The 13048-nt window shown below is 39.5% G+C and overlaps 1 protein-coding gene and 1 non-coding gene across 2 annotated transcripts in view; one reads left to right on the top strand and one right to left on the bottom strand.

Moving 5' to 3' along the window:
- LOC105487834 (Sep (O-phosphoserine) tRNA:Sec (selenocysteine) tRNA synthase) overlaps window positions 1-7518 on the bottom strand; it is a 46876-nt gene extending 39358 nt beyond the window's left edge. Inside the window, exon 1 of the mRNA XM_071093787.1 lies at window positions 7500-7518. The gene's annotated coding sequence lies outside the window, so the exon portion shown is untranslated. The remainder of the gene's footprint in view (window positions 1-7499) is intronic.
- A 4775-nt stretch (window positions 7519-12293) lies between these two features.
- LOC112427747 (U7 small nuclear RNA) lies at window positions 12294-12355 on the top strand. The gene has a single exon (XR_003019477.1). It is a non-coding gene; the product is annotated as a U7 small nuclear RNA (small nuclear RNA).
- The last annotated feature ends 693 nt before the right edge of the window (window positions 12356-13048 follow it).

Genomic DNA, 13048 nt, shown 5'->3' with positions numbered 1-13048 from the left:
AGGAAAGGATTTTGCACTTGTGCAGACCGGGCGAGCAGAGTGAAAACTAGGTACGTGGGGTTTTCTAAGTTCTGTGTTCCAGTCCTGTTGGATGGTTGAGATCTGTGCAGGGTCTGTGCTTCCGCCTTATTCAAACTGTTTGTCAGATGCCAGAACCTTCAATCTTTACTTTGATACATTTCCACACTTATTACTGCCACACAACCCCATAGGAAATAGCAGTGCCCTACTCCTTTTCCCCTTTGTACTACTGAATGTTTAGCCATAGCACTTACCACTCACCACATGACATGCCAGACGTTTGTTTATACTCACACACACACACACACACACACACACACACACACGCACCCATGAATGTAAACTCTCTAACCTAACGGCAGGGCCTCGGTTTTTGCTGCGGTGCCCCCCTCCCCCGGGCACCTAAAACAGTGCCCAGCATAAAGTAGGGCCTAAAAAAAGAAATTGATATTGAATTAATGAATTAGTTTGACCATTCGGAAACTATCCCCAAGAACATTTTGTAAAATTGATTAAGGGAGGAAAAAAATCCAACTAGGCTTACAGCTGCTGTTATTAAGCCAGTTTGCAGTATGGCCGACTTAATTGTATCTGGTTGCTACTTACTACCCCCAGGAGAATGTGGCGCCTATCACAAGATATTTCATTCTTTTTCTGCTCTATAGATAAAATCTAAGACATTGTGAGAAGAGAAGCTTTCGTTTGCATTGCTTCTTTAGGTCCTGCATACCAACAAAACTAAGGATGCCAGCTTGTCTGGAAGGCCCAATAAAAAACTGATTCATGGAGGAATGCAATTGTCACATCCTGATGATTTCATCTCCCTTACCCCAACAAATCGATAACCCCAAATTTTCCAGCCCCTCACCCTCCACAAATCCCCTTAAACACCTTAGCCTAGAACCCCTCGATGAAACGAATTGAAGCTTGAGAACTCTTCCTGTTTCCTGGCTTGTAACTTGTGATTATTAAAACTCTTTCTCTGCTGCAAGCCTGCTGTCGGAGTATTGGTCTGTTCCTGCACGACTGACATAGGAACCTGGCAGTCCTGTAACAATTCAACAACCTAGAGGTTCACTGCTGGAGATCCCTGCCTTCAGTTTCTTTACAATCTTCATCTTATGTGAGCCTACAGTAACTCCTGACATTGCTTTCACCTGGTGGTATGCCCACTTGCACTGATTCACACCCACCTGCAAGAGCTGCTTGTTAAATGTTCAGGAATTTTGTGAGCCAGTTTTTAAATACAGCCACTCAAATATTGTATTAAAAGCCAAAGTAAAAATACTCAAAATTCATCACTTCCTAATTATTTTACATTTTACTATTATCTATGCTCTTCAGGTTATTTACCTGCATTTTATCTATATGGTAGAAATTCAATATAATGTTATACTACTGCACATCTTCCAACTCCCCTTTTGATGATGTCACGTTGGCCAAGGTGGAAGCATTTACGCCATGGAAATCAGTAAACACTGCAAATCAGGCCCTTACCCTCCAACCCACTCCCCTAGAAGTCAGTCGTTCAACATACACGAGCTCATCACTGTTTCTACTGCATGTTCCCAGGGCATCCAGCTATTAATATATATCAGTGTATTTATGGTATTTGTTGAATTGCATTTCAATTGTTAATTTTCTGTCTCAACTAGACTGTGAGCCCCTGGTTGACAAGGGCTATATTGATATCTGTGTTCAAAGCACAGCACTAAATACATAATAGGTGTTTGATAAATATTTGTTGAATGACATAGACTATTTAACTACTTAAAACTAAACAGACAGGTAAACCACAAAACAACAAGAATTTAGTTTTCTTTCTAAAATGAGTATTATCTTTCAAACTTTTGGAAACTTGAGTTCTTATTCTCAAAATGCAACTATTTTTGCAACTTTGTCTTTGGAAAAGCCTTCAAAGCTGCTTTGTCAATCACATGCAAAATGTGCAAAAATCCCAAAATTAATCCATTACTGAATGGACACACGAGGTTTTTGAGCCAGCTTGTTCTCTCACCTTATTCACCATCTTCAGGAAAATGTTTGTCTGTTTCCAAAAGTTAATCATTGTCAAGATATGCATTCATTAAAGGTATTCAAAAGATACCAGCTTTGGAAGCAATTTCAAGAGAAGTATTCTAAAATTACTTTCATCCATTCACTCATCCAACAAGTATTTATCCATATCCCCATTTTACAGATGAGGAAAGCAAAGCTCAGGAAGTTTGAGTAATGTATTTAAGGTTATACAACTAGTGACACTAGCAGAATTTAAACCTGTGTGTTCTCGACCTATTTTAAATGATGCTTCATCTTGTAAAGACCATGTTATTCTGATGTTGCCTATCTATTAAAAATAGTATGTAATTACTATTTTAAAATAGTAAATAGTTTGTAACTACTATTTAAAATAGTATGTAATCACTATTTTTAATAATAGTATGTAATTACTATTTTAAAATAGTAAATAGTTTGTAACTACCCTTTCAAATAGTATGTAATTACTATTTTTAATAATAGTATGTGATTACTATTTTTAATAGATAGGGCAACATCAAAATAACCTCATGGTCTTTACAAGATGAAGCATCATTTAAAATAGGTCCAGAACACACAGGTTTAAATTCTGCTAGTGTCACTAATTGTATAACCTTAAATACATTACTCAAACTTCCTGAGCTTTGCTTTCCTCATCTGTAAAATAGGGATATGGAAGAGACAGTTACGATGATTAAATGAGAGGTAATTGCTCAATGACATCTTCCTCTTGATAGACTGACTATACAAATGGACAATGGCCAGATCATATATGATAACAGAACTCTCACCCACAACCTCTGTAGCAACTAACCTTCCAAACCACCACCTCTGCAGCAATCAGGCAAGAATGGTTAAGACTTGGACAATGACTGCCAGCTTCTCTTTTATTACTCGTTTCTAACTTAAGACCAACCAAAGAAAGCCAAATATCCTCCTTAAACAAATTACATAAGATGCCCTGTTTCTACTTAGCCAACCTCTAGCTTCTCCTTGCCAACACCTCCAATCGGCACACCTGAATTCTTCCCTGTACCTGAATCTTTCACTATAAAGCTTTCCCACTCTCCTGCCTGCCTTTGAGACTGACAAATGCAAATGATGGTGACTGACTCCTTTCTCTAGCAAGCTCTGAATTTCCAGTTTTCCCGGAGACTTCACTGAAACATGGTCTGTGCTGTCCCTGGCGGTGGACCTCAGCCTTAGGCCACTTGTGATGCCCACAGGGGCTCCTTGTGCCTTGTTGCCTATGGCTTGGCAAGTCCATGCCAACTTGGTAAGTCAGTGCTGGCCTGGAACTCCTCCCTGTTTGCCTTGAGTTCCTAAGCTATTCATTTGAAGTCTGGTACTCAGATTTTGTTACTGGTTCCTATTTGCATCCTTAGTGGAATCAGGCAATTCCTTTTCATCCTTGGCGCTGTCCTTTGTACTTCTATTTTGTATTGTGCTATCTAAAAGTGTTGTTTTCCATAAGAAGGAGAATCATATGGTAGAACATGGCCATGGGCCCTACAACCCTGTTGTTTAAGCCAGTTTCACAGACCGATGAGTTTGCAGTTCTCACCAGACTACATCCGTTTGGACAAATTTTGTTGTGGGTCACCAATAAAACTGGAGGAAGTTCTCCCTTCATCTTGATTTTTTGTTCTGAGGGCTTGCTTTTGATCCAAAGAAAGAGGTCATTCTGATATTCTGCCTGCCAGGGGGCACAGATTATCCGGTCTGTGTTCAAAAGGGGCAAAAATCAGACCGGGGGCTGAGACAGGATAAGCACGAGCATAACTTTCAACACCATAGCCAGCATGCATGGGGTGCTCCAAATCTAAATCCTCTCTACCAGGAAAAACTGCTCTTGCTTATACATACTCTCATTACAATCCTAATGCCTGTGACTATCTCTCTAAGTGGGATAACTTTGTCAATGCGGAGTTGGGCCTTCAATGGCCACTCTGGGAAACACTTGACTTGACAAAATTTTTTATTTGATGGGCAACTTAGAAAAGAAAGGAAATTAAGATTTCTTAGGTCTGATGGGCAACAGGTTTTGAGTGGTACACAGAGGCCTCCAAAGGAAATTCTGATTCAAGAATTATTCCACTAAAAGATGCTTTGGCTAAAGCAAACAAGCAATTTGACAACTTAAGCAACAACAAACTAGACTCATTTCCTAGTAAATCTTCCCCTTTGGGTTGGCTCCCTATATCCAGATGTCCCTTTTATCCCTTAGCCTTCTGATATCTCTCTTTCTTCACTTCCATCAACAAACCCCTTCTCTTCCTCTTGTCCAGGCCTCCTGCATTTTCCCAACAACTCTCCTAAAACTCGAAAATGTTAATTGCTTCTAAAGATCCATTTCCCCTCAAAAGCCAGGTATGCAGGCAACTGCAGAATTTAAACTTTGCACCCAAGATGAATTAAGAGCAATAATAAGGATTTCCCTACTTCCAAACAAGATCAGCAACTTTTTTTTTTTTTTTTTTTTTTTTTTTGAGACAGAGTCTCGCTCTGTCGCCCAGGCTGGAGTGCAGTGGCAGGATCTCAGCTCACTGCAAGCTCTGCCTCCCGAGTTTACGCCATTCTCCTGCCTTAGCCTCCCGAGTAGCTGGGACTACAGGAGCCCGCCACCTCGCCCGGCTAGTTTTTTGTATTTTTTAGTAGAGACGGGGTTTCACCGTGTTAGCCAGGATGGTCTCGATCTCCTGACCTCGTGATCCGCCCGTCTCGGCCTCCCAGAGTGCTGGGATAAGACCAGCAACTATTTATAAAAGAATTTAGGATTCATTTGAATGCATATGATTCAGGGTTACCTAACCTAAATATATCAATGTATACATATATGGGCCAGATCCTCAGGTGTTAAATCTTGGATTTAAAGAAAAGCTGATTGGACTGACATGAGAAGGGATCTACAAGGATCGCTCTTTCCCCAATAAACTTAGAGTATGAAAAAAAACAAAAAACAGAAAACAAAACAATGCCCTGAAAAGTAGAACAAAGCCTCCTAAAAGCAATATCCCAAACGTTTTCTATAAAAATATTTTGTATCATAATTCAGTAATGCAAACAGAGACAAGATGAAACTATAGGAGATTTTCAGGATAGACTATAACATACCTCCTGACAATATTCAGGAGTTAACAACAGTGCCAGTGTAACAGCAGCCCTTTCGTCTTATTTTGTCAATGGAGTTAAATCCAAAACTAGAAGGCTAATTCAAAAGTAGAAATTAGAATGGAAAATAGCTCTTTACCTGAACTAAACACCTCTTAGAACATTTTGAAAGGGCTTTAGAATAAAAACGACACAAGGCCCAAAATAAACTATGGTCTTACAGATCAAACAGGTAAGTGGCCCTCTTCTCATCAGCCATTTTGACAAGGACACTTACAGATATTGTAAACCAGAAAAAAATATTGTCCTATCTTATAAAAGAAAAACCAAGACAAAAAAAAATCCCTCAATTCCAATCAATGAGAGTGCTCTCAGAAGAAGAAAAATGCTCCCAGTATCCTGCTTTGCTCTTAAACACTCAAGTGAATTAACTGTATAGATGATGGTATAGTCTGAATGTGTTCCCCAGAATCTATATGTTAGAAACTTAATCCCCAAGGCAAATGTGTTGGGGGATGGGGACTAATGGGAGATATTTAGGTCATGAGGGTTCTACTTCAGGAATGAATGAATGCAACTATAAAAAGAACTCACAGAGTAAGTTCATTCTTTTTTCTCTTCTGCCATGTGAGGACACATTTGCCCCCACTTGCCCTTCCACCTTCTGCCATGTGAGTACCATAGGAAGAAGGCCCCCAACAAACTACCAGCGCCTTGATCTTGGACTTCCCAGCCTCCAGAACCATGAGAAATACATTTCTGTTCTATATAAATTACCCAGTATTCTGTCACAGTAGCATAAATGAAAGAAGACAGATGGTCAATCTCATCAATTCCTGGTAGGTACGTGCGCTGCTCTTTCTGCATTAAACTTCACCACCTTTGCTGAGCTTCCTCCTCAGAGTAAACATACACACAAATGGTAGGTCTCTCAAATAACTCACAGATTTTTTCTATCTCCCAGCCCTTAATTGTAACCCCTGGGCCCTTGAGTGAAAATATCCCTTCCTGGTCTGTGAAACTACCCCTGCAAATTTAATAGCCTCCTCTTTGCAAATGGAATCATAATATTAAATGTGCAAGAGAGGAATTGTTTCTTAAAGTTCCAGAAGACTCCTCTATTCATAATCAAGTTGTGCCTACTGTGGATATACCTTTGCCTCCTGCATTATCTTTGATGCATACCCCCGCATGAAGGTCTTGACACTGTACCTGACATTCTGTGGCCTTAAAAGTCTACGGACATAGAAAAAAATAACTGTAGTAGAAACCGAAGAGAAGATAGGTTGTACCAAACTGTTACCCAATCATCCCCAATATCCCTTGAAGACAGAGCAAAGGAAGATTTCAAAGCTGTATTTGAAGGCCTTATATCTAATGGTCTTTTCATACCCTGCACTAGCGATTGTAACACTCTAGTCTTGCCAGTAAAGAAACCAAATAAGTGAGAATATCCATTTTTCAAGACCTCAGGATAATCAACAAAATTTTTGTTCCTTGCTTCCCAGTAATACCTAATTCAGATACCATCTTGGCATCAATTCTACCTGAAGCCACTTGTTTCACTGTAGTGTATTTTTGCTCTACCTATTTATTTATTTATTTATTTATTTATTTATTTATTTATTGGATGTGCCTCTAGACCACTTCTAGGGCAGTCAATACCTTTTAGCTTTCACCTGGAGAAGATAACAATATACCTGAACAATTATGTCCTAGGGTTTTATTGAAGCCCCCTCCTGTTTTTCCCAATTCCTCAAACAATTCTTAAAAGATCTGAATTTCTCTTGTGATTTAGTTCTGATATCATATGTAGATGATCTACTTTATTCATAGAACAAGAAAACTTGTAAAAGGGTTCCATTTACTCGCTCTCAGCATTAACAGAGAAGGAACAAAGTTTCAACAGATACATTTCAACTTTTCCAAAGTACAATCCATTATTTAGAACATGGTGTGTCTAAAGAGGGAAAAACATTCTCTCATTAGGCAAAAGATTATCCAAACTTATTTTAGACCTCTCACTAAATGACAGTTGATAGGACTTCTAGGTTTAACTAGATATTGCATACACATTTTCTGAGATCGTAATATCCCTTTATGACTTGATTCAGACCTCAGGAAGAGACTTTTTCTTCTGGAAACCCAAACTTGGAATAGGCTTTCTGCAGCCTGAAGAAAGTTCTTCAACAGCTTCTTTCACTGGGTATCTTTAACTACAAAAATCCCTTTGGTCTATTTATGCATAAGCTATATGGATAAGCCCTTGGAGTTTTAACTCAACTTGATGGGAACCATCAAAACTCATGACTTACTATATATAGCCTTACCTTTGATCTGGTTGTAAAGGCTTTCCTCTCATCTGTGTTGAAAGCTGCAATTAAGAAAAAAACAAAAATTACTTATCCATACTTCTGCTGAAATAGTTCTAGTTTCCCTACTTGATCTCATGGTCCCTCATATAGTACTGACATTACTACTGACTGAAAACACACAACACTTTTCAGCCAGCTGATTAACTTCCTAGGATATTGCTACTCTCCCTCTCACATTACCATTCACTACTGCAGCACCCTGAATCCTGCCACTCTTTCTGCCCCTAACCAGAAAGGGAGCCTCACAATAGTCTCACCTTAGCTAGGAAATTTTCTGTATTCATATTTATCAGGGACTCCCACTGAGAACCCTGACCTAATACTATTTGTTAATGGATCATACCTCAAAACTGAAACTGGCCGAGGTGGGAGGATTGCTTGAGCCCAGAAGTTCAAGACCAGCCTGAGCAACAGAGTGAAATCTTGTCTCTACAAAAAGAAAAAATTAGCCATGTAAGGTGGTACATGTTTATAGTTTCAACTACTCACAAGGCTGAGGCAGGAGGATCTCTTGACTCTAGGAGGTCAAGGCTGCAGTGAGCCATGATCATGCCACTGCACTCCAGCCTGAGTGACAGGGCAAGATCCCATCTCAAAAACAAAAACTGATACTGGAGGTTATCAAGCAGGTTATGGTATGACTAATTTCTCTTTAGAATATAGTGTTCTCTACCTGGGTAAAAGTCAGCACAAATGCCAGAACATAATGCATGTATTACACTTTGTCAATGAGTTGAAGACCAAAGAGTAAACAAATGTACAGAAAGCAAATATGCTTTTGGAATAGTACATGACTTTGAGATTCTTTGAGAAAAAAAAAGTGGGGAGTTTCTCATCTCTATCAAAACTCCCAGAAAAATAGACAACAAGGTAATGTACTTTTCGATGCACTCCTGTTCCTTTGAGTGGTGGTCATTATAATGTAAATGCTCATGCAAAAAGAGAAAATATGAAACTTAAAGGAAATGCTCTAGCAGCTCATTGTGACAAACAAGCAGATTTAACCAGTATATGATCCTATCTCAGCCCTCAGAGGATAAATTTCTGGAGGTATCCAAAGAGACAATTATAAAATATCAATGTTGGCAGGTGCAGTGACTCATGCCTATAATCCTAGCACTTTGGGAGTGGGTGGATCACCTGAGGTCAGGAGTTCCAGACCAGCCTGGCGAAACCCTGTCTCTACTGAAAATACAAAAATTAGCCAGGTGTGGTGGCAGGCACCTGTAATCCCAGCTACTCAGGAGACTGGGGCAGGAGAATCACTTGAACCAGGGAGGCGGAGGTTGCAGTGAGCTGAGATCACGCCGCTGCACTCCAGCCTGGGCGAAAGAGTAAAACTCCATCTCAAAATAAAATAAAATATCAATGTTTAGGCCAAATCTTTGAAAAGGAAGAATGAAAAATATCTGTTTGCGTCATCGCTGGAATTCCTAAGACAGTGGTTTGGTGACATCAGATGACTTCAAATGGAAGTTAGCTTAATTTCGCCATGAAAACTGCTCATCATGGCACAGACAAATTGCCTACTCCCTTATATGGACATTAGTTGGGAAACTTGAAAAAGTCAGCTGAGGTTATTTTGGAGTCATGTGTCACCTGTCAACACATAATCCTGAATAATCTGTAAAGGTGAGACATGGCCAAGAACCAAGGCCTCAACACCCTTTTGCACACCTTCAAATGGATTTTTAAAATGTTTTTATTGTATGTCTATTTTCAGAGTAGACTGCAGCATTTTTCTGCCAAAAAGCTACGGTCCTTACAGTCTCTAAAAAAGCTGCATGGTTTTATGTTTCCAACCTGGGGCATGACAACTTTTATATCAAATGACTAAAGCAAACACTTTATGGGAACTATTATAAAATAACTACGCCTTACTCCAAACTACACTATCCTTGCCACCCACAATCTTCTGGACAGGTTAAAAAAAACCAATGGCATTCTTAAATTTAAATTAGCAGAACTTTGAGAAATCTTCGAGCTCCCTTCACCAAAGCTACTCCCACTTTCACTAGCCTTTATGGTTACATGGTTCATTATTCCCTTGGGAATATATTCCCCTGAGAACTGGTAACTAGAAGACCCATGCATTGAGATATTTCACTTTAGATAATAGACTCTGTCCTACTGCACACAAAAATGACAAAATATTTCAAGGAACTCATGTACCATACCCAGTTCTATCACCAAGATCATTATGCCAGTATCCCCACAACATCTTCCTAAACAGCCTCTTCATGATCTTCAACAGGAAATTTTATGTATTTGGAAGTGATAACAGAAAGAAACTGTTCTTGAACCTCATCGAAAGTAGCCTTATCTAGCAGAGTTAATAGCAAACACAACAATTAAACTCCAGGAAGTCAATCCCTGGGTTCACATTTCACAACTAAAGAAGCAATTTAGAATTCTATACAATCGAAATGTTAATCTAAAAAGATGCTTCAACCTGAGACCCTTTGCATTCTATCCAGAGTCTTAAATTCTTCTGCACAGGCACCCTCTTACCAGATTATCACCATAATGGTAAAACACAAAAAAGTCCAAAAGATCTCACAATAAGATTGATTGTGGAGGCGACTAAACAATCCCCAAGATCTGGAGATCTGGATCACTAGCCTTCCTTCAACTGGTCACACTCTTCCAAGTAAGACAGTGGCCAAAACGGAGACTGAGGGACTGAATATACAGGTGAACAATAGCCAGGAGATATGACAATAAAACTCTGACCCATAACCTCTGCAGCAACCAGCAGGAAGCCAAACCATACTCTGCAGTGATCATCCCCAAACAATTAGGACTTGGCCTGTAACCACCAGCTTTCTTTATTTCGCCTCCACTTCCAACTCAGCACCAACCAAAGAAAGCCAAATGTGCTCCCCAAACCAATTGCATAGGATGCCCCATTTCTAGTTAACCTGCCTCCAGCTTCTTGGTGCCGACAGCCTCCATATGGCACATACCTAACCCTTTCCTTTTTTCTATCATAAAGTTTCTCCACTCCCCTTGTCCTCATTGTCTTTGAGCTTCTGCCAAATATAAATGAAAATGACTGATCCCCTGCTATAGCAAGTTCTGAATAAATAGCCTCTAGCTGCTCTCATTTGCATGGTCTTCATTTATTTCTGCACCTTCCATAAAATTAAAAGTAACCAAGGGTGGCCACAGTGGCTCACACCTGTAAATTCCAGCACTTTGGGAGGCCGAGGTAGGCAGATCGCTTGAGCTTAGGAGTTCAAGACCAGCCTAGGCAACATGGTGAAAGCCCATCTCTCCCAAAAATACAAAAATTAGCTGGGCATGATGGCCTGTATTTGTGGTCCCAGCTACTTGGGAGGCTGGGGCAGGAGGATCACTTGAACCTGGGAGGCGGAGGTTGCAGTGAGCCAAAATCTTGCCACCACACTCCAGCCTGGGCAAAAGAAAAAAAAGTGACCGAAAGCTAAAATGCATTGTGTATGTAGCTAGAGGATCTCTCTCTAGTACATTGAGAGTGACAAAGGAAAACAAAATCAATCAATATAAATTTATTAACATAATATGCGCCAAACACGGGTTTAAGTACTGAGGCTAAGGTGTTAGGTGCTGAAAGGTACAAGACATACCTTTCCTTCAAGTATTATTATTTATTTGAAAAACAAGGCATAAACATTACAAGATAACTAACACTATAAGCTAACATACATTAAGTAGCCTGCAGGAGTCCCTGTGCTACTGGTCTAAAATGATCAAAAGTGGTTTCATTGAATAAGGGGCACGTAAGCCAAAACTTTGAGGATTAGCTCAGTAGAGACAAGGGGAAATCAGCACTTCAAAGGAGGAAATGACTTCAGTTTGGAATCAGAAATAAAGATGTATTTCACAAAGATATGAGTCTAACTGGTTGGCCTTAAATCATAGGGGGGAAAGCTACAAAGTAAAACTAGAGCCTTATGTCAAAAGGCTTCCCTTGCCAGTCTGAAGAATCTAGATTTTTTCTGTAAGCCCTGAATTTTCACCTGAGCTTATCCTCCCAACCCCCCGTGGATGTCCTCCGGTCACTCAGGCTACTTAGTCTCAACAAATACTCTACTGTACCCTCAAATCTGAATCGAAAGATAGCCAGAAGAAACTATCCAGAATAAAGCATAGCAGTTAAAAATGAAGATGGAAATATAGAAGAGAGTGTAAGAGAATAAAAAACATATGGAACACAGATGAAACAATGGAAGCCAGAAGGCAATGAACTAAGAAAAGTGCTGAAATAAATAACTGCCAATTTAGAATTCACTATGCTGGGACATATCTTGCACAAATGGAAAAAAAAAAAAAAAAGCATGCTTTCAAAGCATGGAAAGGTGTATGATATGGTCTGAATGTTGGTGTCACCCCAAAATTTATATGTTGAACTCTTAACCATCAGTACCTTAGAATGTGACTGTATATAGAGATACAGCCTTTAAAGAGGTAATTACGGTAAAACGAGGTCCTAAGCGTGGGTTCCTAATCCAATATAACTGGTATCTTTATAAGAGGAGATTAGACACAGACACACACAAAGGAAAGACCACGAAGACAGAAAGAGAAGACAGCCATATACAAGCCAAGGAAAGAGGCCTCAGAAGAAGTCAAACCTGCTGATACCTTGATTTCAGACTAATCTCTAGAACTATGAAGAAATGAATTTCTATTGTTTAAGCCATCCAGTCTTGTTAGGCAGCCCTAGCAAATTAATACACAGACAAACTCCAATTGAAAAATGTTATAGGGTGTTACAGCTCTTTCAGAATTTGTCTAGTAGGCTTTCCAGTTTATGCCGAAGAGCCCCTTTAAAAAAAAATGCTCTAGAAAATACCTGGCTATTTATACCTGACTAGTATGTCTCAAAACTGTCATAGTCATGGAAAACAAGAAAAGACTGAGAAATTATTACAGACCAAAGGAAACTAATGAGACATAATAACTAAATGTAATGCAGTATCCTGGATTGGATCCTGAAGCAGAAAGAAAATATGAGTGGAGAAATACAAATAAAATCTGAAGTATGTTCAAGAGTGTGTAACTATGTTGAGTTCTTAGTTTTCACAAATGTATTACAGTAAATACGATGTTAACATTAGAAAATAAATGAGTAAAGGATATATAGGAATCCTCTGCTCTGTCTCTGTAAATCAAAAAATATTTCAAAATTAAAAGTTTAGAAACATTTTCAGGCAAAAACAGAATTTTCACCAGCAGAACTCCACTAAAGAAATACCAAAAGGTATTCTTAAGCCAAAAGAAAAATGGTTCCATGTGAAATACCAAAATATCAAAGGCTGGCCACTGTGGCCCATGCCTGTAATCCCAGCACTTTGGGAGGCCAAGGTGGGTGGATCATTTGAGCCCAGGAGTTCAAGACCAGCCTGGGCAACATGGCAAAAACCCATCTCTACCAAAAATACAAAAATTAGTCAGGCATGGTGGTGCACTTCTGTGGTCCCAGCTACTTGGGAGGTTGAGGTGGGAGGATTGCTTGAGCC

This window comes from Macaca nemestrina, chromosome 3 (assembly GCF_043159975.1).
Source record: "Macaca nemestrina isolate mMacNem1 chromosome 3, mMacNem.hap1, whole genome shotgun sequence".
NCBI classification, from domain to species: domain Eukaryota; kingdom Metazoa; phylum Chordata; class Mammalia; order Primates; family Cercopithecidae; genus Macaca; species Macaca nemestrina.
The sequence above is the reverse complement of the archived record's forward strand: the minus strand, read 5'-3'. Positions and strand labels throughout refer to the sequence as shown.